At 40.7% G+C, this 16,156-nt stretch overlaps 1 non-coding gene across 1 annotated transcript; it reads right to left on the bottom strand.

The window, feature by feature from the left end:
* Positions 1-3,747: 3,747 nt before the first annotated feature.
* On the bottom strand, positions 3,748-3,866 carry LOC145400581 (5S ribosomal RNA). The gene has a single exon (XR_013897465.1). It is a non-coding gene; the product is annotated as a 5S ribosomal RNA (ribosomal RNA).
* Positions 3,867-16,156: the final 12,290 nt, after the last annotated feature.

The following is a 16,156-nucleotide window of genomic DNA, read 5'->3' as shown; positions in this document are numbered from 1 at the left end:
CTGTACTTTACCCAGATACTAGGTGTGTCTGTCATCTGTCTGTCAGCTATATAGTTCCTAGACGATTTTCCTTTGTCCCAGTTCACCCACCACCAGGCTACAGTTGGGGACCTGAATTGTTGCGTGTCGAATTACTGTGGAAGATCGGAACTTAGAAAAAAGATGATTGGTTACCTCAATGATGCTCGTGTAGTCGACATGCAATTGCCTCTGTCTTCGTTGTCTTTTTTCTAGACCTTATCCTCAGTCCCCATCCTCAAAGAAAAAAAAAAATCAAATCATTTTTACCCAGCTACTTACCTAACTGTCGGTCTGTCCGCATATCTATATGTCTTTGTCTGCATATCTGTCACCTAAATCTTCTTTGCCCTATGAGGAGCGTAGAGGCCCAGGACAACGCCACTCAGTCCTGACATTTAAGACGAGGGCGATTAGCCTTCCACACCCCTGAGTGGCATTACTGTAGGCGAGCAATAAACCCCATTACTCCAACCTTCCCTCGGATGAAAGTCTTTAATAGCCCAATCCTGTTGGAGTTCCTTAGCCCACTTGACCACTAGGTGTATTTGGTTATATGGCTGTCAGTCAACATAATAACTAATTTCCTGGGTAAAAGGACACGATACGGCTTGTCAGTCAAAGCTACCTAAAGGCAGCATTACATCGAGCGAGTGGATGGTGGCCGCCCACACCTACCACACTTGATACAAACTAACTTTCCTTGTCACAGAAAATGGACCTGGAACAGTTTTATGCATTTGCAACAGAGAATATATGAATATATGCAAAAATAAATAAACAAAAAGATTCATGAAAAAACTGAATAAGATTTGCATAGCCTATTAAGTGATTTGATATCCGATTGAGTATGCATAGATAGCTATGGAAATAGGTATATATGAGTGAGTGAGTGAGTGAATACGAGAGAGATGGGGAGTGTGGACATGACTGCGAAAGAAAAAGATGAGTAAATCTGAGTGTGTGTGTGTGTGTGTGTGTGTGTGTGTGTGTGTGTGTGTGTGTGTGTGTGAGAGAGAGAGAGAGAGAGAGAGAGAGAGAGAGACTGTAAGTAATGGGATGCAGAGGGAAAATGAGAATGAATGCGTGTGTGAAAGAATATGGGTGGGTGTGACTAGTGTGAGGTAGTTGCTGTGAGTGTGACTCAGAATAAAAAAGCGTGCGAGATAAAATTCTTGGAGGAAATTGGTAAATGAAAGAGTGGAAGTGTTTGAAAGTTAGGGTAAGACTGAATTAGTGAAACTGAGAAAGTGTTAAACCGAGTGTGAGTAGATGAGGTAGTTGATAAGACAACGCCAATGTGTGAAAATAAGCCTTATAGTAAGAAGGAGAGAGAGAGAGAGAGAGAGAGAGAGAGAGAGAGAATGTCCAAAAAAGGAACCTTCAAAAACTAATAGAAAATGATAATAACATAGGCTTAACTAAAACAATTTGAGTCTTTTTTATGTTCAGATACAAATGCTTATGGGAGGTTCGCTTTCAACTGTGACCTTCCTTTTTAACAATTTATTCATTTCAGTCCGATGACGTATTAAAAAGTATAGGATAGACTTTTCGAACTGCAGGGGTTAGAGACAGCTTCATTAACCTCTTCATTACTGTTCTGCTTTGACTTTGGCTCAGCCTAAGACCACCACATCACTATCTTGAACGCTTAGGTGTCACAGTTAAATATTTTAACGCTAGAATATAGTGCTAGCTAAGATGTAGAACTGTGAAGATCATGTGGAACCTTAGCATTATCTATATCTACCGTAGAGCTACTTGAAAAAAACTGCAAAAGGACGAAATTTTGAGTCAAGTAAAGGTGTAAGAATTATAGAAGCTACTCCTTAGCTGCATGAATTAGTTTGCTGATTACTGTAATATAATTCAATTCATCATCCATTCCTTTTTTATCCCTTCAGATGTGTGGAGGGTCCGAAGTTAGAAAACTCGGTCCCGACATTTATGGCAAGGGTGACCAACTCCACTCACCCTTGAGTGGCATTATATGAACAGAAAACCCTCAACCATCCTTCAGATGCAATCCCCTTACAGGCTCCATCCGGCTGGAACGCCTTAGTCCATTAGACCACTATGCGTCATGTGGTCATATGGTTACCACCAAGCGTACTAAATTGTTTTCTTTGTTACAGGAAGCCATTTGGCCTGTCACTCAGCACAAAGTCACCTGAAGGCGGCGGTACAATTAGTGAGGCTTTAAAATACAATTTTTTATCCAAAATTTCCCCAGGTTATTCTTATAAATTGCAAAAATCCTTCATACGGAATCTGGTTAATTTCCGAAGAACATAATGTTGGTTATGCACTGGGAGTCCTATGTGGGAAAGGGGGGGGGGGAAGCACCACATCCATTTCTGTATGTTTCGTGAGACGACGGCGTCCTTTTTTTTTTTTTTTTTTTTTTTTCAATATGTTAACAGATGATTTAAATTAAATCAAGAAGGAACACTTTGAGTGCAGTAAGTGCGTCCACCTACTTGTCTAGGGCCTGACCATGTGACTTTGCCCTGTGACCTTGATTTTTAACCTGTTGCTCTCAAAATCCAGTAACTTCACATTTACCTGACCCTTGGACCTTTCAACCAACCTAGGTCGTTTAAAATCAAAACTATTTGAGTCGACTTTGTCCAGTGACTTTGATCTTTGACCTGTTGTTCTCAACATAAATTTTCTTCAGCCCTGGCTCATCCCAGTCATTCCACAAAGTTTGTTCAAAATGAACTACAAATTATTTTGAGTTATAGTGACGAAAATTTGTTTTGTCCTGTAGTGTTTATCTTTGAGGGATTGTTCGGTAACGAATCCCTTCATCCATGCTTTACCCTGAACCCTCCCACAGACTTTGGTCTACGTCAGATAAAGACTATTTAAGATGACATTGCCATGCACACTTGGCCTTTGACCGATCCCGATGATCTTGAATACTAATTGCTTGCTTTATAATAGAGTTCCTTTGCTCTCATCTTAATCTGAACTCTTCCACAAAGTTTGTTCTAAACCTAACCTTGCTGTGTGACCTTTACCTTTGACCCATTTTTTTTTTTTCTTTATATAACTGTAGGTCATCTCTATGGCTGAGCCTCAACCTCTATGTCAAGTTGAAATAGATCAAAACTATTTCAGTTATTTTGTTCACATACACAGGTTGAACCTTTACCTTGCCCTGGGACCGTGCCCATTGACTGATAGTTACTGAAATCGACTTCCTTCTTTCTTGTCGTACCCTCAACTCCTGTTCACACAGAGAGAGAGAGAGAGAGAGAGAGAGAGAGAGAGAGAGAGAGAGAGAGAGACGAGGTGCAGGTCCTTACACTGAAATTGAGATGACAGTCTCACCACTTAACTCAGTCTTCTGGTGGAAAATAGTACTCGTTATAGGGAGGCTGCAGGCCGATAAAGGGGTAGGTATGAGCTTCATTCCGGCTACATACACATGATTTTACGCGATACGGGTAATTATAGTGCTCGAGCTAAACAGGGATTTTTACCTTAGGCTGACGACAAACAAGTTTATTTCTCCCAGGAGAACGTCTCGTCGGACAAAATGAAAGATGGGTTTTATTCTGGGTAACGCCAGCCGACAATGTCAAATCATTAGCCAGGCAGCATCCATCCATCCATTGCCAGACGCCATGTATCCCAAATGGGGTGGCCAAGGGCTTAGAGTTAATTGTTTTACAGGGAGGGGCACTAATCCTCCACCAACACAACTTGACGTAGGGATGCCAACAGCATCTGGTGTTCCCAGGCGGTCACCCATCCAAGTACTAACCAGACCCAACGTTGCTTAACTTCGCTGATCGGATGGGAAGCGGTGTACTCAACGTGGCATGGCCGTTGGCAGCATAATTTCTGTTAAATGCCTTATGTTCGCTTTTTTTATCTCTCTCTCTGGTTGGCACCTGGAGATTTTTTGGCAAACTCCAGAGTATTTTTATCATTAACTAGATATCCCTCGCTGGACAGTGAGACAAAGTCCTTTCTTAGGAAGGCTTTTTCTTTTTTAATTAATAGCATTGATCTTTTTTTTTTTTTTTTTTTTGTATGTGTCCGACTCCGGGCATAGGCTTCACAGCCTGCTCTCAAGGCCCAGTAGTCCTCCTTCATACCAAACACCTCTCTACATGTCACCACTTCGGCGCTAACACTCACCGTCCACATTGAATACATGCTAGGGCTGTCTCATACAGCCCTCCGATAGTAGACATTAAAAAAAATATATATATATAAACCCTTTATCACATAGCAAGGCAAATTCCAGTGACTGATGGAAGAAATATTCATATTATGGGCATGTTTTCAATGAGGGTTCCTCATTCCCTGCACTTCCCTGCATTAGTCTGCCTCCATCTCATTTCTCCAAAATTCACAAGCGCCCACCATACTCTCTCTCTCTCTCTCTCTCTCTCTGCTGGTAACAAATAAATGCCTCTAACCTGTTGTAGGTTCAGACCTACAGAAAGTCGTGGAATGAAATCAAATATACATTTCAAAATAACTTGCATGGCTTTATAAGAGAAACAGTACAGTTATTAAATATTAAGTGTGATATATTCATGTTATCAGTCAAACCTTCAAAGTAAATATTACTATTGCTTTATCTATTAGTACAAGCTCAAACCTGAAGGGATATTTTTTGACAAAAATGCGTAGAAGGCAACTTCTGTGTTCGCGAATGCGACCCTGCCACATACACGGGTTGGCTGGACGAGGGCGGATAACAACACCTGGCCGCAGCAGTACCTCTTACGCTTTTCAAGAGAGCTTATAAGAGGTCCAAGAACTTTGTATTTCAGCTTTCACAGACTAATCCACAGTATCCGTGAGCACATGTTTACTATTACCGGTGACCTGAAATGACCTCCGACAAGTGAACTCAAATGACTTTGGAGGTCAAACTCACATAGCCTATTTTCGAAATGGGGTCTCAGCGACAAAAGTTGGGCTGCTGGGTCTAGTCGTTCCAGCGTGTATTACCGGTGACCTCAAATGAGCACAGAGGTCAACCTCACAGAGCCAATGTCTGAACTGTGAGTCTCAGTCGTTCGAGCATGTATTACCGGTGACCATAAATGATCTCCGATCAGTGACCTCAGGTGACCTCGGAGGTCAACCTAACAGCTATGTCCGGACTGTAGGCCACGTGAGCCTCCATACCAAAAAGTGGGGTGCAGGGGTACCCGGCGTTGCCCCCCCCCAAAAAAAAAAAAAAGGGCAAACACTCCTCCGGTGACCTCAAATGACCTAAATTTGAATTTTGACCAGCCTAAAATTATGCTTGGGTCGCCCTGATTCAGGATATATATGGGTTTGTGGGTCTCTGGCCCTTGGTTTGGGAGTGATTGAAGGACAAACAAACAAACAAACAACGCAGCAGTTTTAGATACATGGATAGATAGATAAATAGGTATAAATATATATACAGAGAGAGAGAAAGAGAGAGAGAGATCTGTTCCTTAACCCCTTCTCTTATGGTTAATTTTCCCACTCATATAATTTCATTCCCTCTCCTATCCTTTCTCATTCATCATTCCCCTTTCTCTCTTCTCTCAAGAGACTCCATTTTTATTCTCTCTCTCTCTCTCTCTCTCTCTCTCTCTCTCTCTCTCTCTCTCTCTCTTGTCAAGTATTATTTATCTTTTCATTTAACTCCTTTTTCCTTCCTTACCTCCCTCGTTCATATCTTTCTTTTTTTTGCCTCCTCTTTCTCTCCATTTTCTTCACACACTCCTCTCTTTTCATTCTCCTTATCCCTCTCTCAGGACCATCACTGTCCATTCATTGTCCTCATTTCCATGGCTAATAGTCCTTTCCTTATTCCACCTAATTTTCTCTAATACTCCTCCAGCTCCCTCGTCTTATCTCCTGATGTTCTTTTTTTCCTCTTCTTTCTCTCCTCCCACTCATCTCCTCACGATCTTTCAATTACCTTCTTCCTTTTCTTCTTCCTTCCTTCCCCTAGCTTCTTACTCCTCACAGTTGTTCGAACTCCTTCCTTTTCCTCATATCTTTTCTTTCAATTGACCACACCATCAATTCTCTCTTCCCCCTCTTCCTGTCACTGTTCTTTTTCCTCTTCCCGCATCAAGCTCCTTCCTTTTTTCTCCTTCTTCCTTTTTTCTCTTCCTATTCCCCATATCTCTTCTTTTTCCTTTCCCTTCCTCTTTTTCATGTCACTTTTGCTTCCTCCTCTTGCCTATTCTTTCCACCCGTCACCTTTCTTTTACCCTTTTCTTTCATGTGTCTTCCTATTTGTTTTTCCTCTTCCTTCTTTTCTTCTCCTTCAATTCCTTACACTCCTTCCCTTCCTCGCGTATTCTCTTCCGGTCTGTTTCATCACCCTCTCTCCTCCACTTTCTTCTGTCATTGTCTTCACACCATATCCTTCTTCTCGCTGCCTCACCCTTCCTATTTCTTCTCATCTTCCTTCTTTCCTTCCCATTCTTCTTCCTCTTCCATCGCTCCACAGTATGGCAGCAGCGTGGCTGTGTATTAAATATTTTAACTTCCTGCCGTGTTTCCTTTGCTCTGTCCATTATCCCCTGCCTCGCCCTTTTTACACCTTATTCAGACTCTCACCTTTTCCCACTTCTCGAGTATTGTTTCTCTTTCCTTTTATCTATCATCGTCTCTTCTTTGCTCTCTCTCTCTCTCTCTCTCTCTCTCTCTCTCTCTCTCAATCGTTTACTGATTTTATTTTTTTACCCTTATTCCTCTTTCTGTACCCACTTTTCTCCCGCTACCTTTGGTTAGCTATCATATATATATATATATATATATATATATATATATATATATATTGTTACATAGCCTATGATTTCATCATCCTTTGTGTAATTTTAACGCACAGTTGCTGCATGTTTGATCACGAGCGTGTTCTGCCTCAGTCCCCCCCTTCTACCGTTATAGTAGAGTAAGTCGTTCTCTCTGTTATACTTTGCGGGATTTGCAGCTCTCTGTCCCCATGGCTTCATTTGCGCGTCCTTCTTACAAGTTGTATCAGGCTCTGCTGGCCCCTATATAATGAGCTCAGTCTCTGCATCATTGCCACTTAGATCTGCTCCTCATTTTGTTCACATCTCTGTCCTCCCCTGTACAGATATTATTATTATTGTGAGTGCTCAAGAAATCTCCAACCATCTAGCAGCTGTGTGTAATTTGAGTATTACTGTTATTGCATTTTTTCTTGTACTGTGTAGCATAAGTTTAATTTGTAGGCCTAGTGAAATTGTAATTTATGTAGGGTTCTTTGTCAGTCATTTTTGATAATAGTTTGTATCTGTAATTATTTATCTGGCATTCACTGAGTATTATCTGGTATCTCATTTTATCAGGGCTGACTTAGATAAATTTACTCTTGCTAATTTCGTGTTAATAGAGGCTATTGCAGTTAACCATATATTTAACCTGTTTTTGCCATTACATTATCCTTATGAGTCCTGAATGTTTTGTTGTTAATTTAAGCATTAAACTTTAACTTGTAATTTTACCTAACTCTTTTGTTTTGAACCTGGAACTTTACGGGACAGTAGTGACTCTTCGTATTCTCACTTAAAGTGTACATTATCTTTCTCTGTTCCGTAACATAAATTTGGCGACCTCATATCAGGATATTCAGGATATTATCATAAGGATATTGTTTGATATTTTGTGACTGTGATATATTCATGATGGCTACTATTTCTACACTTGATGAAGCCAAAGATTTTTTTGTCAAATGTGCAAACAGTGTGTGATATAGAAAACAGAACAAAGAATGAACTTAAGCTTGTTGCTCAACAATTGGGAATTGCAGTTCACTCTCATCATTCTAAGGATCAAATTGTTGGCATGATTAATAAAAGCTTGTTTAATGTAACTCCTCCAAATGAGCAAACGCAGATTGAATTAGCTAAGTTACAGCTAGCTCTGCAGGAGGCTCGTGCTAAAGAAGCTGAATTTCAGGCAAATGCTAAGCAGGCGGAATCTCAGGCTCGTATTGAAGAGGCACAGATACAGGCTCAGGCACAAGTTGAACTTGCCAGGATTCAGGCAGACCATGAGTATCGCATGAAACAAGGTGGAACTGGATCATCTAGCTCTGATGATTTTGATGTGGCTAAAAATGTTAAACTTGTCCCTCCTTTTAATGAATCTGATTTAACAAAGTATTTTCAGTTGTTTGAGAGGGTAGCTACAGGTTTTAATTGGCCTAAGGAGTATTGGCCAGTACTCCTTCAAACTGTTCTCACCGGTAAAGCTCAAGTAACTTATGCATCTTTGCCTCTGGATCAGTCTGATAATTATGATGTAGTTAAGAGCTTGATTCATAAGGCCTATGAGCTTGTCCCTGAAGCCTATAGAGTAAAATTTAGACAACTTACAAGCAAGATAAGCAATCCCATGTTGAGTATGCAAAAATCAAAGAAGATCTGTTAGAGCAGTGGTTAAATTCTAAGAATGTGGATTCTGATTTTGACAAATTTAAGCAGATGATTTTGCTGGAGGACTTCAAAAGGTGTATTTATAAAGATGTAAGCCTATATCTTGATGAGAAAAGAATAGATAATTTGTCTGATGCTGCAGTTTTAGCTGATGAGTATGTTCTCACTCACAAGAGATATTCTAGAGAAAAAGGGAAAGCTGAGAGTAAGTACGTTGCCTCTACTCAGAGTACAGGTAACAGGAAAGAGAATAAGGATGATGTTTCTCAGGATGTAAATACCAGCTTCACCTCTAGATTTCAGAAAAGTAAATGTACTTATTGTAGTAAGCTTGGTCATACTACGGAGAGATGTTTTAGGAGACAGCGTGATGTGAACAAAAAGGAGTCTTTAAATATTCAGTCAATTGGTCTAGTGTCCACTCTTGAGAGTTCCCAGAATTCTTTAACTGAGTTAACTGAACCTGCTTTGAGGGGTAACTTAAATTCTCATGATGGAGCTCCTCTTTTGAGCAGTAACGTGGGTGACACTCTCAAGAGTTCATGTGCTAATTTCCTGTCTGATGGTTTTGTCAGTCCTCTGGACTGTAATGACAGGAAATCAGTTCAAATATATCGTGATACAGGTGCTTGCCAATCCCTTATGCTGACCAGTGTTCTAGGCTCTAATTTTAATTCCTCTGATGAAACTGTAATCTTACAAGGTGTAGGGAATAATTACTTCTCTGTCCCTCTGTGCAGAGTGAATTTAGAGTCTGGTTTTGTTAATGGTTCTGTTATGGTTGGGTTGGTTGAGACACTCCCAATGTCAGGTGTAACTTTCTTACTTGGAAATGATATTGGTGGAAGTCAAGTGTGTCCAGCTCCTCAGTTGTCTAGTGAGCCAGTGGCTGCGTCCCAGGATTGTGATGTCCCTGATGTGTTCCCTTCATGTGCTGTCACTAGGGCTAAGTCTAAAGTTACTGGTGATTTAGAGGATAATGATGATGATGATGTTATCCTAGCTGACACTTTTCTTGCTAATTTGGACCACTCACCAGATGAGGCAGTACCCCGTAGTGTTGATAACTTGTTTCGTCAAGAGTTGGTTGAGTTGCAGGTTGCTGACCCTGAGTTGAAAGGTCTAGCTAACTCTGCTTGCAGTGAGGAAGAGTCAGCCGGTGCTTCTACTTGTTATTATGTAAAGTCAGGAGTACTTATGAGGAAGTGGAGACCCCCAACAGCATCAGCCGACTGTGAATGGGAGGTTGTACATCAAGTTGTCATCCCTCGTGTTTGTAGGCAGGATATCATTAGAGTGGCTCATGATTCCAGTTTGGCAGGACACCTTGGAGTGAGGAAGACTGTGGCACGCATTTTGAAACACTTCTACTGGCCAGGTATCTTCAGGGATGTTTCCTGGTATTGTAAGTCTTGTCACACCTGTCAAGTTGTGGGGAAGTGTAATCAGACCGAAAAGGTTGCACCTCTAGTTCCCATTCCTCCTTTTGAGGCGCCTTTCACCCGTGTGTTGGTGGATATTGTGGGCCCTCTTCCTAAGACTTCTTCAGGATTTTCTTATGTGTTGACCCTGATTGATATGGCTACTCGTTATCCTGAAGCCATTCCACTTAGAAATATCTCAGCAAAGAACGTGGTTAAGGAAATGCTAGGGTTCTTCACAAAGTTTGGTCTGCCCAAGGAGGTACAGTCAGACCGAGGAAGTAATTTCATGTCAAATGTTTTCAAGCAGTCTCTGAAAGAGTTGGGCATCACCCAGATCACGTCTTCAGCTTACCATCCCCAGACCCAAGGAGCGTTGGAGAGATATCATCAAACACTCAAATCGATGCTCAAGAAATACTGTTTGGAACATCAGAAAGACTGGGATAAAGGTCTTCCATTCGTTGTGTTTGCCGCAAGAGAATCTCCAAATGAATCACTGGGCTTCTCACCTTTTGAACTACTGTTTGGCCATGAAGTAAGAGGACCCCTTAAGTTACTCAAGGAATGCTGGCTGTCGGAGGAAGATGACGTCAACCTGCTGGAGTATGTGATGAATTTCAAAGAACGGCTGTCCACTGCTTTACAGCTGGCGAGAGAGAATTTAGGAGCTGCTCAGGAGAAGATGAAGACTTGGTATGACAAGAAGTCCAGGTTACGCCACTTTCAGCCAGGAGATCAGGTTTTGATTCTGCTACCAGTTCATGGGCAACCTCTTCAAGCCAAGTTTAGTGGTCCTTATTTCGTGGAGAAGAAACTCAGTGATGTCAACTATGTCGTCGCCACACCGGATCGTGGAAAGAGCAAGCAACTATGTCACATCAACATGCTAAAGTTATATCACAGGCGGGACGAAAATAATCCAGTCTGCACTGTAGCTGTTCCACCCGAGTCTGCAAGTGAAGCTCTCCCATGCAGTATGAGCCTGAGTGATAGTTTGGGGAAGAATCCTGATATCATGAATGATCTCCAGACTAAGCATTCTCATCTACCACCGAAGGAAAGGCAGGAGTTTTCGGCATTACTGCAGGAGTACCCGCAAGTGTTCCATGCTACTCCAGGAAGAACCACTGTGTTGATGCATGATGTCGATGTTGGAGACGCAAAGCCAATTAAATTGCCTCCTTACCGTGTGAACCCAGTGAAAGTTCCTCTCATCCAGAAGGAGCTTGGCTACCTGTTGGACCACAAGATGATTGAGCCCTGTCAGAGCGAGTGGAGTTCTCCTGTCACTCTGGTCCCTAAGCCAGGTGGGTCACAGCGGCTTTGCATCGACTACAGACGTGTTAATCAGATGACTAAAACAGACACTTACCCTCTCCCTCGCGTGGAAGATTGCATAGACAAGATCGGAAAGGCTAGGTACATAAGTAAGTTTGATTTGTTAAAGGGATACTGGCAAGTACCTATGACTGAACGTGCTAGGGAGATCTCATGTTTTGTAACATTAGGAAAGACATTTGCATGTTCTGTAATGCCATGTACAGATTGTTTTAGAGTAATAAGAAATTTCCTTTGTAAATTTCTTTTTTCTTTGTGGGGAGGTGTTACATAGCCTATGATTTCATCATCCTTTGTGTAATTTTAACGCACAGTTGCTGCATGTATGATCACGAGCGTGTTCTGCCTCAGTCCCCCCCTTCTACCGTTATAGTAGAGTAAGTCGTTCTCTCTGTTATACTTTGCGGGATTTGCAGCTCTCTGTCCCCATGGCTTCATTTGCGCGTCCTTCTTACAAGTTGTATCAGGCTCTGCTGGCCCCTATATAATGAGCTCAGTCTCTGCATCATTGCCACTTAGATCTGCTCCTCATTTTGTTCACATCTCTGTCCTCCCCTGTACAGATATTATTATTATTGTGAGTGCTCAAGAAATCTCCAACCATCTAGCAGCTGTGTGTAATTTGAGTATTACTGTTATTGCATTTTTTCTTGTACTGTGTAGCATAAGTTTAATTTGTAGGCCTAGTGAAATTGTAATTTATGTAGGGTTCTTTGTCAGTCATTTTTGATAATAGTTTGTATCTGTAATTATTTATCTGGCATTCACTGAGTATTATCTGGTATCTCATTTTATCAGGGCTGACTTAGATAAATTTACTCTTGCTAATTTCGTGTTAATAGAGGCTATTGCAGTTAACCATATATTTAACCTGTTTTTGCCATTACATTATCCTTATGAGTCCTGAATGTTTTGTTGTTAATTTAAGCATTAAACTTTAACTTGTAATTTTACCTAACTCTTTTGTTTTGAACCTGGAACTTTACGGGACAGTAGTGACTCTTCGTATACTCACTTAAAGTGTACATTATCTTTCTCTGTTCCGTAACAATATATATATATATATATATATATATATATATATATATATATATATATATATATATATATATTTTATGTGACCGACTCTGGGCATAGGCATCACAGCCTGATTTCAAGGCCCAGTAGTCCTCGTACGTACCACACACCTCTACATGTCACCACTTCGGCGCTAACACCCATCGTCCATACTGAATACATGCTAGGGCTGTCTATATATATATATATATATATATATATATATATATATAGAGAGAGAGAGAGAGAGAGAGAGAGAGAGAGAGAGAGAGAGAGAGAGAGAGAGAGAGAGATTCTGGCTTGCTTCTCTTCCCTTTCACCTCATGTCTCACAACATTCTTATTATATTTTTTGTCACATATTACCTCCGCCAACGAAGTTGGTGGAGGTTATGTATTCATTTGTGTTTGTTCGTCTGTTAGTCTTTCTGTCTATTCGTCAAGATGATATCGCGAAAAGTCCTCAGTGAATTTCAATAAATTTTTTTTGGAATGGTGGGCCATGGGCCAAGAAGGAAATGATTAAATTTCGATAAAATTTTATGGAATGGTGGGCCATGGACCAAGGAAGATGTGATTAAATTTTGGGGCGGGTAGGGACGCGGATGCCTAGTATCCCGCACGTCTTCAAAAGGTCTCAATGAATTTCAATGAAACTTTGTAGAAGCGTGGACCATGGGCCAAGAAAGAAATGATTAAATTTGGGGGCGGGTCCGGATCCTTATCAATGGCATTGACACTGGCGGAGGTATGTACTCTCTGCGTGCTTTCTATTTAAGCTGTCATGGTTAATATGATTGTGATAATGTAATCCATTTTCACGAGACGATTTTGTCAAGATGAAGATGAGTTTTAGGCGAAATAAAGTGTTATTCTTTTAGAAACTCACCCGCTATCGGCACAAATCTCTTCTTTTGTCATGATGAAAGTGAGTTGTCTGTGACTTGCAGTATTAGTACTGTCTCTACTAACTCTCCCACGGCTGGCACAAATCTTTTATTCTACTCCAAACAACACCAAATAATTTTATTCAGCTGAGAGTGAGTCACAGTAGTCAGCTTGTTAAATTCCTAAATCTTTTTCCTCCAGTTATTTGTTCTTTTCCATATCTATTTACTTCTCGCTCTCTTATTTGCTTTTTCACTCGTTTTGTTCCAACTTTTTTCCTCTCATCTATTTCATTTTTCTACCTCCGCCAATGAAATTGGAGAAGGTTCTGTATTCACCTATTTTTGTCTGTCTGTCTGTCTTTCCAAATGGTATCTTCAAGAGTTCTCAATGAATTTCAAAGAAATTTAGTGGAATGATGGGCCATGGGCCAAGATAGAATTAATCAAATTTTGGGGCGGATCCGGATCCTATTTATTCCACACAATATCTCCACAGATCCGGATCCGGATCCTTTTTCATGGCAATGGTTTGGAGGAGGTATGCGCTCTCACGAGTGCTTCCTAATTTTCTCTGTATTCATATCCTTTCCCGCTCACTTTTTTTTTCTTTTTGTCCAGCTGTCTGTTAATCGTTCAGTATTCCTCTTTATCATAACATTTACTTTATTCCCTCAATCCATTGCCAATTTTCACTTTGTTTACATACCAACTTATCCTTCACGTCTTTCCTCTTACTCTTATTGATTTCCTCCTTTCCTTTTATTATTCCTCCATCTTCCTTCCTCCTTCTTCTCCTCTTCTTCCCCTTCTTGTTCCACCTTTGCTTCCTCCTCCTCCTACTCTCACATTATTATTCCCTCTTGGCCTCTTCTTGTCTTCCTCCACTCTTATTCTCCTACTTGGTATTCTGTCTCTTCTGTTTATTTGTTGTTTCCTTGTTTTTTTTTTTTTCCCTTTTCTTACTCATCTCCATAATGTCTAGACATCTCTGGCCATCTATTTCACTTTATACCGAACGTTTCTGCTTTGCTGAGAATGATTCACAAGAGCTTGAGGGTGTTACTTCTGTTGACATTAAAAGTGTCATCAGTAACCTCTCATTCTCAGGACAGTTCTAGTATCCTATTCCAGCAAATACCTGACTATTGTCTTATCCCTCCTACTTTTTTTTCTTTTCATTTCTTCTTCATTCTTCTGACCCATTATTTTCTTATTTCCTCTCACCTATTTCATTCTTTGTTGGTTTCTATTGTTTTTTTCCACTCTGTCTGCTTTCCTTTGTACTAATTTTCCTCTCACCTCTCCTGAGCTTTCCTCTTGAACTCTAGTCGTATAACCGTCGTTCTGTCCTGCATTACCTCAAAATCACAGCTGACAAAGGGTACTGAAAGCGGTCCTTATTTGAAATCCTCCAACATTCTATAAGCTAATTTAATAATTAAATGAGGTTGTTAGGGTCAATGTGAGCAACAATCTGAAACGCTGGCGTGTTCTCGAGCATAAATATTCTGTTTTCTTGGCACACTCGCTGTAGTTTATTTACCCCACAACTTTACTCTCCCATATTATTTGACCACCTTACTTTTCAAAAGGAACACGTTTTTTCCAACGTCTTCTTAGTCTGGAATACCCACCTGAGACTTTATCTTTCATCATCACCTTTGGCTCTCTGTTGACTGCTGCATTTGGTGAACCAACCAACCATTTTATCTATAATTCTCTTTTTTCCCTTGTACTCTTCCAATAATAGGTTTAATTCATAAACTTGTCTTGCGATTTCGAGAAGGCTGACGGACCCTCTCATGAGGCGGCGTCTGTGCGTGAAGTTGTGTCTTCCGAGGTTATCAGGCAATACAGTTTTGTTTTTTTTCTGTGAATGATTATTACTTACATAATCGAGAGCCATCTGAGTGTTCTTTTTATGCATTACAGATGTTATCCTCTTGTACAGGCAAACACATTCCTTCCCATACCCTCTGACTAACGCCAAAATGCCTTGAGTTAATGACGTTTGTTATGCTGCTCTCCGCAACAAATAAATGGCTCTGAAAAGGAGATGGTGCCAACTTGCCTTTGCACCATATGAATGTTGCTGAGGGAACGAAGCTAACTCTGTTGTTTGTGTTACTTGATACGACTTATTCGTCTGAAGTGCAATGAACTGCCGTTACCAATTCTTTGCACTACATCTGGCACCCTGTCTATTAACCACTCCAATAGCTTCTCCCTCTTTCCTACCCATTTACCACTTGAGGGCGCTGTAGTTGTTTTCCTCCTCTGATAAAACTGAACTGTGCTCTGACTTTTGTTTATATTTCTACTCTGTATGGTTATTCTGTTAAGATAGACGTTCCACTGTCTTGGACAGGATCCATCACAATGTTTTTATTCCCAGATTTCTATCAAAATGTTATCTGTCCTGTTTTCTGTGCCTTCATCTCAAATTTTCTCCTTGGTTGTTACACAGCTGCATTTGTAAATGACCCCTGTTTTTCAGGACCTATCAATAGTAGGATTTGTCAGGGTTTTGCTGGTTCACCAGCTCTTCTTCTCCTATTCTTTAACTCTAGATAGGTAATGTGGGGTCTGACAGACCCCAGAGCTTTTCTTTTGCATGTGGTGTTTATTTTTTTTAATCCAAAAACTTATCCTTCCCAGTACCCTCTTGACTCTTGATGACCTTCATGGAAACAGTAGGGTCATTTCTGTTTCTGGCTGTAATTTGGCCCTATAGGGCCATTGGGGTTTCTCAGACCCCAGATTACCTAACACGTAACTTGTTCGGATCTGAGAGACCCCAGATTACCATTCATGTAATATTGTTACCACTTCCTCATATGCATATTTTTTACATCCAGGGCTCCATTTTTAGTCTGTATATACTGCAAACATCTGTTAACATGACAATCCATGAAAATAACTTTTACCTGCACTAGTATCTAACTGCAGTCACTGCAGATGGGAATGGAGTGCTCTTGCTGTCTCCACTGTCAGAGCCCGGT

This window comes from Coenobita brevimanus, chromosome 52 (genome assembly GCF_032717465.1).
Source record: "Coenobita brevimanus isolate Jiangsu-jjx chromosome 52, ASM3271746v2, whole genome shotgun sequence".
Taxonomy (NCBI): Eukaryota; Metazoa; Arthropoda; class Malacostraca; order Decapoda; family Coenobitidae; genus Coenobita; species Coenobita brevimanus.
This window is presented reverse-complemented; position numbering and strand designations above follow the sequence as displayed.